Here is a 14,449-nt window from a genome sequence, read left to right as displayed (position 1 = left end):
ACCTCCTGAGGCCCCTTCAGAATTCATCTCATTGGATATGGGCAACACAGATACACACCACACACCTCCTTTCCTAGTTTTACTGAGATGGTTACACAGTAAGACCACTCATATATAGAAATGTTCCCCAAAATACAGGTTAGTATACTACTCTATAGTACCCTATGTATCTCTCCTTCCTTCTTCTATAAATCTACTCTACTTCCCCCTCTCACTCCAGTCCGAACTGATATGTTTTCAGAGCTGCTTTTTGGCATGGGGCACAGAGAGCTGTGTTGGCATCGCCCACACTGTGGCCCTGGTGCCAACACTTCTGTCGGCTACTGGAGCCCTCAGCCCTCATCCTGATGATGGCCACAGATGTAGTGTTGCTGCCCAGAACGGCTCCTCCAGGTGTTGCTTCATAGCCTGGTGTCACTCTGAGCCGACTCCATCTGCCACACTAGGCTGGCGCGAACCGCTCTCTTCATCTCTCTTTTCGTCATCTTGTCTCTCTCTCTCTCCTCTCTCTCTCGCTCTCTCTCTCTCTCTCTCTCTGCTGTCTCTCTCTCCTTCTCACTTTCTCTGCTGTCTCTCTCTCTCTCTCTCTCTCTCTCTCTGCTGTCTCTCTCCTTCTCACTCTCTCTGCTCTCTCTCTCTCTCTCTCTCTCTCTCTCTCTCTCTCTCTCTCACTCTCTCTCTGCTGTCTCTCTCTCCCTCTCTCCCTCTCCCTCTCTCTCCATCCATCCCTCCAATCCTTCCCACGGGCATCAAACATGGTGCAATGCTTCAGCTACAATCATCTATGTGGAAGAAGTGTGTAGAGTGTCACATTCGATAGAAAAATAGTTACACAATGATACGTTGTGAATAAGGGCGCAAAGAACATAACGGCACAGTGAAAATACGATAGACGCTGCCCTCTCTAAAGCTGCAGCCCTTTACACTCGTACCCGTCCCTATACAGGTTCAAAATGTCAGATTTGGGCACTGATAAGCACCTCGATTGGAGTGTAGGGGCTGTAAAGTAGCATGCTATACATAACGTCAGCGCTCAGGCTCTGCGCTTCACAGCGCTCTGTGGGTTTTGACTGACAGAAGTTCTGAACTTGAACATTGCCCAGACAAGAAGTTGCCCACATCCCTCCTGGTAATTGGGCAACTTTAGCATTTTTTTCTGTTGTCTGAGCGAGGGAAATGCTGTAAATTAAGATTAATGTTTATTTTGAAAGATGAGACATTGAGGATTAGAATAAATAATGTTTTGATGTCATACAAGCAAGCCAAACACCCGTGAGTCCAAATATGAACCTCACATTTCCAAATCATAAAACTCATTTCATATACAGTGTCAATGTTTATGATCACTATGTTTGATGTACAGTTACAAGATGACATGGTGTCATACACTGGGTTGTTCTGAACAGAATGAGCCTATGTTTGTTTATTGTGAAGAAAATTTGCTGCAGCACCCGCACCTGAATGCGTTCATGACTCATTTCTATGCGCACCAAAATGACAATCTGTTCCTCTGAATTGCCTTGTGAAAGCCAAACAGTATAAGATCGTGTTTTATAACTTATCTAGTCATGTTGGCAATAGAACAATCTTTTCAAATCATGCCCACCTGACCCAGATTGTGATTTCTGATGGACCGTTTTTGGATTGCATAAACACCAACAGTAATTGTGTGATTGTGGGGATAAAGGGTTTTATTTGAAATGAAACAACTACAACTTCACTTCGCTCTAGTTCCTCAATGGCTTTAGGAGAGTTCTAAGTACCTCACAGTTGAAGTCGCTACTTAAAAATAGTCATAAAAGTGCATTGAAATTGCTTAGGAACTATGCACACTTTGGAGAGGCCACTAAAAGACACCAGTTAGCAGAGGCGTGGACTTGAGTCACATTCTTGACTAGATAGAAAATAAAGTAACTTGAGACTTGACTTGGGACTCAACTTCGACTTGAGACTGAATACTTCCAATTATCTGGCCAGGTTTGGTAATGTTTTGTCACTGTGGACTAGGCTACTCTCAATGCAGCCAGAGATAGTATCGCACTTGCAATTGGGTGCAGCGCAAACGTCAAACTGCAGGGTAAGAGGATTTCCATAAATATGCAGCTCTCCCAAAAAATTGGTGATCAAGAATATGAACAGTTTACTAATCAAGCTCACCAGCAATGGGGCATCAAGCAACAGTTATTAGTGTAGGCCTTGGTCTTTTTGGTACGTCAAAATTACTTGAAATTGGTTGTTTACTTACAGTATGAAGCTTCCATTTGGAATTTGTTGTTAAAATTAGTTATTACATAATCAAAATGTGTTGTAGATTAAACAATTCATAGGGCTGTCTGGTTTCCTCAATAAATAGACAAAGTTTTGTAGTTGAACAAGTAATTGCATGTAGGCCTATAGATTTTTTTTACTTGTCTTGAGACTTGACATGATTTGCTCTTAGAAAGCACGACTTGGACGTGACTCGAGATTCCATCCGTTTTACTTGAGACGTTATTAGTGCCTCTGTAACACAGGAGGTTGGTGGCACCTTAATTGGGAAGGATAGGCTCATGGTAATGGCTGAAGCGGAATAAGTGGGATGGAATCAAATACACCAAACACATGGTTTCCATGTGTGTCACGCCTGCTCCCGCTCTCCCTCTCTGGTGCTCGAGGGCACCAGGCAGCCTATCATTACGCACACCTGCCACCATCGTTACGCGCATCAGCGCTTCATTGGACTCACCTGGACTCACTTATTGATTGCCTCCCCGATATCTCTCTATTCCTCAGGTTCATCCCAGTGTCAGCATTAACATCATTTTGTTCCCCCTGTCCAGACGCTGTCCTTTTTTCACAGAATGCTGACACTACAATTGAAAGCATCAGGGAGTTTTTTGTGGTGACGTTGGGTCCGGGTCCGGGTGCCGCTGCCGAAGGAACTGGGGGTGCCTCAGCTGGCTCATCAGGCATCCATGCCTTAGCTGGCTCGAGAGGTTTTCTTGCCTCGGTTGGCTCGGCAGGCTCCCATCCCATGTCATACCTCAGCCGACTTGTCAGGCTCCCACGCCTCAGCTGGCTCGTCAGGCTCCCATGCTTCAGGCGGCTTGTCTGGTTTCCACGCCTCAGCCCGCTTGTCGGGCTCCCACTCATCAGACGGCTCGTCGGTCTTCCACACCTCTGTCAGGTCGTCCGGTCCTCTGTCGGCTCTTTCGGTCCTCTGCCGGCTCGTTCGGTCCCCGCCAGGGTCGCCGAGGGGGGATGCCGCGAGGCGCCCCTGGAGGGGGGGGGGGTACTGTTATATTCTTATTAACAATAAAACGTATTCTATTCTTGTTAACAATAAAAGTGACTCCAAAATGACAGTACTTATTTAACATTCAATTTTACTGGGCAGAAAATAATCTGAATAATAATAAACAAACAGCAAATGCATCCAACTATTTTTTTGAGTCACAAGCTTGATGTAATCATTGCGTGCCACAGTATGAAATAAGACCAAATAGGGGGACTATGTACAAAAGTGCTGTTATTTCTAAACATTTCACCCGATATGGATGAAAATACCGTCAAATTAAACCTGTTATTGTATCATTTCAAGTCCAAAGTTCTGGAGTACAGAGCCAAAACTGCTCCAATACATTTGGAGCTCACTGTAGGGCAATACCCAACGGTGTAAAGGGTTAATAAGGTTCTTTACAAAGCACAGAAAAACTACAGAAATGAAATGAGTTGCCATGTTATATTGTACAGTATAGTTCTAGACACAGCAAACTTTTCCATGAAATCCAGATTCACAATGCTAAGGGGTGGCGAACTGGATGAACTGTTCCTAAAGTAAAACGCCACCATGGTAGTGTCCCAAATGGCACCCTATTCCCTTTATAGTGTGAAAGTAGTGCACTATATAGGAAATAGGATGCAATTTGGGACACACCCTAAATCCCCATGTTACCAGAGAACAGCATAGTATACATAGTAAAACAAACAGAAGAGCAGTTCTTAATTATAATTAATCCTGCACTCAGATTCCAGGCGTAACATTGTTTTCTTCCCTGCAGTGCCAACTCTGTGACCTGAGTCACAGTCTATCCCATAATAGTATTGTTCTAACTCTGTGATTCATCATCCCACCAACAGCTAATGTAATAGTGGGGAACTAGTGGCGCTGCAATTAGGTTTGTGTCCAACAGCGGGGGGTGTTGGTCTCCATCACACACCTACATTTTTAATCACTGTCTGTTGTGCAATTTTTTTTAGGTATTAATTTAAAACATTTTACTAACATGGTTTTCTATTTCAGAGAGAGGAAAGGGCAACTTTCCAAATGTGATTAAAGGTGAGTTTTACTCGTTGTTGTTTCATACATATTCATAATGCAGCTTATGCACTTAAGAAAACAAAGACATAAAGCCACATGCAGAGTGCCTCTGGTAAGGGGTTGGATTGATCTTTCCAACTTATCACATGCTATTCAGGACAGTCATTTTCAGTTTGAACCTGCCACCAGAGCCAACCTTCCCGCAAAGCGAAACAAATGGCAGGGCCCCCAGAAGGCCTGCTCTGTCTGTCTGTTTGTCTGTCAGTCAGTCTATCTGTTGAAGTGTTGGTCTTTTTAGTTGTCTGTCTCTCTGCGTCTTTAAGTGAGTCAGCCAGTTTGCTCTATGGCCTTGCTCAGCACTCTCCTCTCATGTGAAAATGACTTGGGATATATGTGTCCATCTGTCTCTCTCTCATCCTTGGAGTCCGTCACATGAAATTGAAAGGCGCTCCTCAGTCAGTCTTTCTCTGTACCTGACTGTCCCTCTCTTTTTACCTGTCTGTCTGTCCCTCCGTCTGTCTGTCCCTCCATCTGTCCTATATGGCCCTGCCTCCCCATGCACGGTGTGGACTGCAGATGAATGGTGCTCTGTCACTCTGGCCACTCTTCAGAGTTCCAGTCGCCCCGTGTGAGGAAAGTGCCAGTCATTAACAGGGGAGGCAGGATGAAAAATGAGTTCATTTACGGGCAAGTCCTGTGAGCCGCATAACATCAGCAACTACCCCCCTCCACCTCCCCTCCTCAGACGTCCAGGACGGGTAGAGTAAGGTAGGAAGGAGGGGTGGAGGAAGAAGGAGGGGGGGGCTAAGGAGTTACTCAGCAGATTTTGAGCTGTGCAACAGAGCGGTGGCCTGCCTCCAGTCGCTGGAGGGAGGCGGCCGACGCAGCTGTAGCGAGAGGAAGAGCGAGTGAAAGAAGGAAGGAAGGAAAGGAGGGAGGGGGAGGAAGGGGGTCAGGGCGACAGTTTGAGGTCTCATTAATCAGGTAGGGGAGGCCTGACGCTGCGCCAGGGCTTGACAGGTCGTCTCCACGGAGTTAAGCGTACGCTAGCTCGGAACTCGACACTTAACCCAGCTAAATGCTACCTTGCAACTGAGCACCTCCTTGAGATAAATTCTCAATTCTAGCTCACCATGATGACACTATAGCCGGAGTGCTAAATTATACCTCAGAAATGGCTAATTTGAGCATCCTGGGCTCCATTATCACTCCATATTATCAGTTGGGAAGTGTAATCTAGGTTATCATGTCTCGTCGATGGTTTAAAGTCTTAGCAAGGATCTTTTATCTACTGGTTTATGTGTCCGTGTGAGTGTGTGTGTGCATGTGTGTATGCGCACGTGTGTATGCGTGCAAGAAAGTCTCAATAACACACATAAATAAATAAAGGAGCTTCTAAAGTAGAAAATAAAAGAACCACGGTGTGATGGTTAGGCTTTGTGTGTGGTGGTGTTCCTCCGTAATGTAATTGTATACATCATAAACGCCACTGAGCGACGTAGTCAGCCGTGGGCCGGCGTGGCGGCAGAAGCCATTAATTAAATCAGAGCCGTTTCCTCTTCCCTCCAACTCCCTGCCTTATTCACTTCGCTCGGGTGGAGAAGACTGAGAAGGGTGGAGAGTAGATTAATGTTGCTCGGTGAGTGTTGAGGAGAGGAGCGGTGGTTAGTCTTCATAACAAATGAGAGCGAGAGCGACGGAGAGAGACAGAGAAAGAGAGAGGGGGAGGGGGTGTGAGAGAGAGAAGGAACAGAGAGAGAGAGAGAAAGGCTTGATCCCCCCTCTTGGAACAAACTGTATTTGGAAACAGGTTCTCAGTATCATGCAAGACTTATACTACTTTGTAATAATGCGTTGGAGTTCTGTGATATTCTGTTTCTTTGCAGTCTTCCTCTCACTCAGAGAAGTCTGAAAAACAACTTTTATCATATTCAAATGTAAAACAGAGTTACAGAGAAAATTGCGACTGTATATATGGATATAGGGGTGTTGAGTGACTATATTTTTTCATAGTGTTTAAGAAAGACGTTCATTACCCTCCTTTACTTTCTTAAAAATAATTTACGGCAATTATCAGAAGTTGCAATTAGATACTTCTACAGCCCCCATGTGCTCTTTCACATATTCTGACATGGATGTTTGTGATACATGTGCGTCAGTGTCATTATGGCATAGCAGTATAGGATGCTGTAAGTCCTAATATGGAGACCATATTTACGACAAAAATACCATATGTTCTTATATGGACACTGTATGTAGGCTGTGACAAACACCCATTTCCCTTGCCTTCAGAATGAGTGTGTTTCTTCCTTCAGAAACCAATAGCCTCTATTCCTTTTCCAGTAATGACCGACAGTGTTTATGACTGAATTTCCCCCCAGGCTCTCCAGTTAGATGCTCTTGATTTCCATCCAGCTCTATTTAATTTCAGGCTTCAATTGGAAGTACACATTAAAAGTTAATGGGAAGTTAGGTATTGATTAAAAGATAAATAACACGCATAACCATATAGTCATGCTTTGATTTTCATTTACCTTTCATTATTTTCCGTCTCTCTTTATTGCACCTTCCTTTTTCATTCTACTACTCTCATCATTACCCCATCGGTCTGTTTCCCTCTTCATCTCTCTTCTTCATCGCTTCCAATCTCTACCCTCATCTATCCATGTATCTCTGTATCTCCCTCTCCTTCTTCTATTGTATTGTTTTCCTAATCTGTCAATGTACATTATCTTGTTGTACCTTCCTATATGAAACATGTCTATGTGATTTATTTTCAAGCCCGGAAAAAACATTGTACATTCAGACATCACTCATAGTCAAACCAAAAAGTCACATGGTTTTGGATACTGTAAAAATAACATGTATAGCCTTTAATTACTTCTTAGCAGGTAGATGCTTTCAGTTTTAACAACTAACACATGGTGTGTGTGCTTCTGTGTATGTGTGTGTGTGCGCGCACACACTTTTTTGTTTGTGTGGCCAGCAGTCATGTCAACAGAGATACCACATTAACCTTGCTAAGACAAGTTTGATTGAATCCAGCTCCCTGTCTCTGTAGGGTATGAGGGGAGGGCTCATGTGTGATCTGGCCAGTGCAGCTGCGACTTGCTCAAGCCGTTTCACACCCGACCCGCTTGCCTGCCTGCCCGCCTGCCTGCCTCTCTACCCAGTGGCCTGCTAAGCAGAGCAGAGCAGAGGAACGGCGGGATAAATGATTATTTATGATCTCCTATCCTCAGAGCCATCCCAGCCCGGATTCATTACTGCAGCAGGCTGTCGCTGGGCTCCACGAACATGCACACACTAACACATACATGCTATACACACTCAAACAAACATTCTTACACACACATGCACAAATTTGTTTTATTATTCTTGTGGAGACCAAATATTTTATTCCCATTCAAAATCCTATTTTCCCTAACCCCTAACCTAACCCTAACCTTAACCCCAAACTCTATCTCTAACCCTACCCCTAAGCCTAAAATAGCTTGTTTCCTTGTGGGGACCGGCAGAATCTCCCCAATTGCCCGAATTTTCCTTGTTTTTACTATCTTTGTGGGGACTTCTGGTACCGACAAGGATAGTTAAACCAAACCACACACACACACTAAAAATCAAGAAACACTCTAAATCAAGGGGTGGGCCTGCATTTATTTAAATTACATTACTTTAAATCTTGCAGACTGTGGCTTTAAGACTACTTAATGTAAAGTGTACTGTATTCACTCTTCTTCCTCGCTAAATATATTAAAATATGCTAAAAGCTGATAGTTTGAATCTCCAGAGAATGCAAATATCTCTGTCCATCTGAGCTAATCATTTCATGCTTTGAGACACCTCTTGCAATGTCTTGCATCATCTCTCCTCTTCTCATCCTCCTGATCAGTCTATATAGTCACCTTCCTATCACCTACCACTATGTGCATCCATTCAACCCTTCAGGCTATAAGCTCAGATACACTTCTCGATCAATGGATGGAATAGGTCCTGAGAGAGGGTGGAGGATATGTGTTCTTAGGCTTGATGTAATAATGATGCTGTGTTGAAATCTAGAAGAAATCCAACTCATGGGACAAAAGCCTAGTCTGCAATTGGTGAGGTCAGCATTTGGAAATGTGTATGACATGTCCTGTATATAAGATGTGTATGTAAGAAGATATCGAGATTATACTAGATTATGCTTCACATTAAACTTAGATTCTGTCTGAGAAAGTACAAAAACAAACATTGGTCACTGTGCCACCTCTGTTATAAAGGCCTTTTCGTATCTTTGTGCAGGCCTTTTCGTATCTTTGTGCAGGCCTTTTTGTATCTTTGTTCAGGCCTTTTTGTATCTTTGTGCAGGCCTTTTCGTATCTTTGTTCAGGCCTTTTCGTATCTTTGTGCAGGCCTTTTCGTATCTTTGTGCAGGCCTTTTCGTATCTTTGTTCAGGTCTTTTTGTATCTTTGTTCAGGCCTTTTCGTATCTTTGTGCAGGCCTTTTCGTATCTTTGTGCAGGTCTTTTTGTATCTTTGTTCAGGCCTTTTCGTCCCTTTGTGCAGGCCTTTTCGTATCTTTGTGCAGGCCTTTTTGTATCTTTGTTCAGGCCTTTTCGTATCTTTGTGCAGGCCTTTTCGTATCTTTGTGCAGGTCTTTTTGTATCTTTGTTCAGGCCTTTTCGTCCCTTTGTGCAGGCCTTTTCGTATCTTTGTGCAGGCCTTTTCGTATCTTTGTGCAGGCCTTTTTGTATATTTGTGCAGGCCTTTTCGTGTCTTGACAAAAATTTGTGCCATGACTGTCCTGTGAGGATCAGAATGGGTCAGATCAGCTTGGCGGGGGTGACAGTAACCAGGCCCTCTCTAACATAAGAATGTGGGGAATGGTCAGCATGGAGCTATAGAAAACTAATGTCATATTGTTTTTTATTTTGTGTCATTAAAATGGTATGGACGAAATACTGTAACTTGGAAACTACATCCCCTTTATCTGTCAAGTTTCCATCCAATACATTATGCATATAATATAAAGAATTATGGTTGTATTTTTTTAAAGATAGGAATGTGATTTTAGGAGTCATAAGAGATAACTTGGAATCATATACCCTTGCACAGTAAGTAGCCACACCCCAAGTGAGGTAAGAGAGCGTGTCAGCCTGATGGAACTGTCCTTTTCAACCAGAGTGCATAAAAAGACTGGCTAAGAATTAACATTTCAGACAAGAACATTCCTGATCCTGAATAATCAACACGAGGTGTAGGCAAGAAGCTCATCTCTCAGACAATCACTGGTATGACTGATTAGCTGTCCTAAGTTAGATATCAAGAATAGCGAATCTAAGTGGGGCCATCCTACTACTCTTCAAACTATTCCATCCTACTACAAGTCTCAAATAACCCTATGCTCCTACTCTCATCACTGATGGGGACCGTCGATACTGCTGGCTAACCATTACCCTAGGAGCATCGTCCAGAGTGAACAGTCTTAAGAAGATGGGAAAGGGGATCCCTTTTTGGACAATCAGAGCCTTGCAAGTGTGCCGATGAAAGGCCAAACCAACACTCTCCCGACGGAGAGCTAGTTCCGACAGAGATAAACTGCGAATGGCACTCACACATAAGTATATTCATGATTTCTTAATTCAAGTGGGTGGTGGTTTGTGTGCAAAGTATATGATTAATGAGAATAGTTCTGAAATGTGTCAACGATAAGTGTCCCTAGCTAATGGGACAGCTAGTTTACGGTCAAATGGAGAAAAAAAATGAAATTGTTAATCCTGCTTTTTTTTAAATGCTAGTTTGAGTTCATTCTGGGAGTTTTTTTTTACTACTTTAAAATTCAAATATGTTTGGATTATTAGGGGTTCAAGCGGCACGCCTCTTCATTTTCGGTGTAACAAGCCGCCATATTTGAAACAGTCTGCTAGGGACCGTTTTCTCATGTATTTAGTGTGCATGTTATCCCGTTTTCTCATTTAGTTAGCTAGTAAATAAATAGTTTGTGTAGTACTGGATCATGAGTAAGGCTGTTTTTTTTTGCAGATGCATGAGGTTACGGCTGTTCAGAATTATGATATGATAAGTTAATGAGTAATAAGATGACTGTTTATGGATGTGATAGGTACATATGCCTTATAGAGTTTTAAATGGGAGATGGTAACTCTTTAAACAACCTATTCCGCGGTGCCCCAAATTCCTAATGAGTTAATTGTTACATGATTAATTTAAATCGGGTAAGAATTATACGTAGTTAGTGGATTAAATAAATAACAGTTGTCAGATTAATGAAAGTAAAGTCTCGATATGTGCTTTCCATTGTGTTCCTATATTATGGTCAAAGACACAGTAAGACACACTAACTTGGAAAAACAAAGAAATAGTATTGTTATTCCACTAACGTGACACTTATGAGCGAAGGCTAATTCTAAGAGGCAAGTGTGTCCGTACTCGATTGTGTCCTTCCTCTAAATGTGATGACTGCACACATTGAACAGGCACAAAAGTAACTAGCGTAGCCGCTAGCCACGTCCGAATAATCATCTGAATGAAATGCATTTTCCCGAAGCTATTATCCGGATGTAGCGGTGCACATACAACAAATGCACAGAGAACAAAGGGGCGTCTGAAAAAAGATAGTTCCTTTCACTGAGTCAGTGTGATAAGAGTTTCTCTATTTCCTTGCCTTTATCTCATTCCATCCCAGACAATGGATTGAATTTCAAAAAGCCAATAAACAAGGGAGATGTCCATTCTGCTCGCACTTATCACAAGCAAACGTTCCGCTCTCGCTCTCTCCTTCCCGCCCTCCCTTCTTCCAAAATGGGCACAAAAAAGGGTAATACAAATTAAAATGGAGGAGAGAAGAGACAGAGTTGAGGAAAGAGGAGACGTGCCCTGGCACTGGCAGTTCTTTCATTTTAAGTGATAGAAAAAATGCAGAGGCCATGGGTTGATGTTTTTTTTATTAACTGAATGAGGCTTTTGAGGGCGACAGTGAGAGAGTGAGAGCAGTGAGATCCCTGGAGAGATGATGGTTGGACGAGGAGGAGGACTGGGAACTGGGAGTGGGGAGAGCAGATAATAAATATTCTTATCTGTTGTTGTCATTGTAATGGGACAGGGCAGGAGAAGAGAGGGGGAGGAAGTGAGGGGGTGACAATGGAGTTTCATAACCAGGGAAGGTTCAGTAGCCCAGGGGTATCAAGGGACCAGCGTCGTGTCGACACAACTGATGGAAAGAGAAGGAGAAAGAGAGAGATGAAAGAGAGGGAGAGGAGAGGGAGAGGAGAGAAAGAGAGACAGAGTGGGCAAATGTAATTATTGACAGGAACTCCTTGTGGAAAAGAGACGGAAGGAAGGAGGAGATTTCTGCTCTATCACTGTATTGCAGGTGTGCTGTTCCTTATGAGTGGGCTGAACAGGAAGAGGAAATGAGAAGGGCGGTCATTTTGCTTGGTTGATAAATACGGTCATCACTATTTACCACAGCCAAAAACCCCACCTACTATAAACCCCATCTACAATGTATCTTCTTAAAATTTGATTTTAAACTTAACCCTAACCCTTACCTTAACCATACTGCTAACCCTATTTTATTTATACAGTATATATATATATTTTATATTTTAACCTTTATTTAACATGGCAAGTCAGTTAAGAACAAATTCTTATTTTCAATGACGACCTAGGAACAGTGGGTAAACTGCCTTGTTCAGGGGCAGAACGACCTTGTCAGCTGAAATGCCTAACCTTAACCATAAAGTAAAGACCCAAAAGCAAATGTTTGTTTACATGATATAGCCGATTTTGACTTTATGGTTGTGCTACCTTCCAAAAGGCATCCTATTATCACATTCGTCATAACGAGGAGACCAAGGCGCAGAGTGAGATGAATACAGTCTTCTTTATTTAAACGAAGAACACTAAACAAACATGATGCTATAAACACGAGTGCTGACATGCAACTACACATAAACATATAACCCATAAAACCCAAATGGAAAATGGCAACCTAAATAGGATCCCCAATCAGAGACAACGATAAACAGCTGTCTCTGATTGAAAACCAATTCAGGCCACCATAGACCTACATATACCTAGACATACTAAAACCCCATAGATATATAAAAAACCCTAGACAGGACAAAAACACCTAGACAGGACAAAAACACCTAGACAATACAAAAACTAAACCAACCACCCTTGTCACACCCTGACCTAACCAAATAATAAAGAAAACAAAGATAACTAAGGTCAGGGCGTGACACCTATTCCCTATATAAAGCACTTATAACTAGAGCCCTATATCAGTATGGCTTATTCCTAATGTCCTCCTTCAAGGCTAAGTGCGTGAAATGAAGAAGACCCAGAGAGGGGATGAGAATGAGCACATACTGTACATGGCCGCAGGAGAGGCATCAAGCCCTTCTATAGATTCCTTGAGGAGCTTCAATAGAAAAGCCCCTGTGATGGCTCCCTGATGGAATGCCATTCTACACTTATCTCATCCCCTCCAATATATTATTATCCAATATATTGATTAATCAACCCCCACCACCACAAGACACTCCTTTCCCTTTCCCTTTAATGGCCTACTCCGGACAGTTAATGTGAGTTATCCATGTAGGTTCCTCCTATAGGTGCTACGGCTCAAATGCCCAGTGGCCAATTACAGTGTCCAATGCGCAGCAATGCATTTCAGACTTAATGGACTTGCTGTTAACAAATCTCCCTAGCCTTGGGACTTATATATACATTTTCTTAAGAAGTTCTTGAAGTATGGGATGTAATATTCTATTGAAAGAACCTCCTAACTCTCCTCTTTATAGACAAGATGTCACTTAAGTGCTTTTACTACTAAAGTAAACGTGTTCCACAGGTCTCAGCTGCTAATACCCTGCTAAGTCATTGTTGCTTCCTAGTTAGACCATGGCGTTGTCCTTCTCTACTTTCTGTTTGACCAGTGGAATGATTCCCTTTGCCCATGTGTGCCATTGAGAGGAAGACACTATACTTGCAAATAAGCGCTTAGGCCTATATCAGTGTACAGATGTTGGAGCTAGGAACACAAGCATTTCGCTACACCAATAACATCTGCTAAATATGTGTTTGTTACCAATCAAATTTGATTTGATTTGAGATGAAGGATCTTAATTTGAGCCAATTTCCAAGGGAAGGATTATTTCCTGAATTGCGAATTATTATGTAGATTATAATCAATCGACATTTTTGCAGGGGTTGATACATTTTTCTTAAAAACCTCTCAAGGGTCGCCCCTTTCTTTCAAGTTTGCCTAAAATGACATTTTAACTGCCTGTAGCTCAGGCCCTGAAGCAAGGATATGCATATTCTTGGTACCATTTGAAAGAAAACCATTTGAAGATTGTGGAAATGTGAAAGGAATGTAGGAGAATATAACACAGTAGATCTGGTAAAAGATAATACAAAGAAAACACGTTATTTTGTATTTTTTTTGTACCATCATTTTTGAAATGCAAGAGAAAGGCCATAATGTATTATTCCAGTCCAGGTGCAATTTAGATGTTGACCACTAGATGGTAGCAGTGTATGTGCAAAGTTTTAGACTGATCTAATGAACCATTGGATTTCTGTTCAAACTGTTGTATCAAGACTGCCCAAATGTGCCTAATTGGTTTATTAATAACTTACCATGTTCAAAATTGTGCACTCTCCTCAAACAATAGCATGGTATTATTTCACTGTAAAAGCTACTGTAAATTGGACAGTGCAGTTAGATGAACAAGAAGTTAAGCTTTCTGCCAATATCAGATATGTCTATGTCCTGGGAAATGTTCTTGTTACTTACAACCTCATGCTAATCGTATTAGCCTACGTTAGCTCAACCGTCCCGTGGATGGGACACCGATCCAGAAGAAGTTTTCAAATCTGATTCTACTGCTTGTATCAGTTACCTGATGTGTAATAGTAGTCATGGCTCTATGTAGTACTGTGCGCCTCCCATAGTCTGTTCTGGACTTTGGGACTGTGAAGAGACCTCTGATGACATTTCTTGTGGGGTATGCATGGGAGTCCGAGCTTTGTGCAAGTCTTTTAAACAAACAGCTCGGTACATTCAGCTTGTCAACAGCTTTTACAAAAACAAGTAGTGACGAAGTCAATCTTTCTTCCACTTTGAGCCATGAGAGA

The sequence above is a fragment of the Oncorhynchus clarkii genome, chromosome 17 (genome assembly GCF_045791955.1).
Source record: "Oncorhynchus clarkii lewisi isolate Uvic-CL-2024 chromosome 17, UVic_Ocla_1.0, whole genome shotgun sequence".
Taxonomy (NCBI): domain Eukaryota; kingdom Metazoa; phylum Chordata; class Actinopteri; order Salmoniformes; family Salmonidae; genus Oncorhynchus; species Oncorhynchus clarkii.
Note: the sequence above shows the minus strand (reverse complement) of the source record.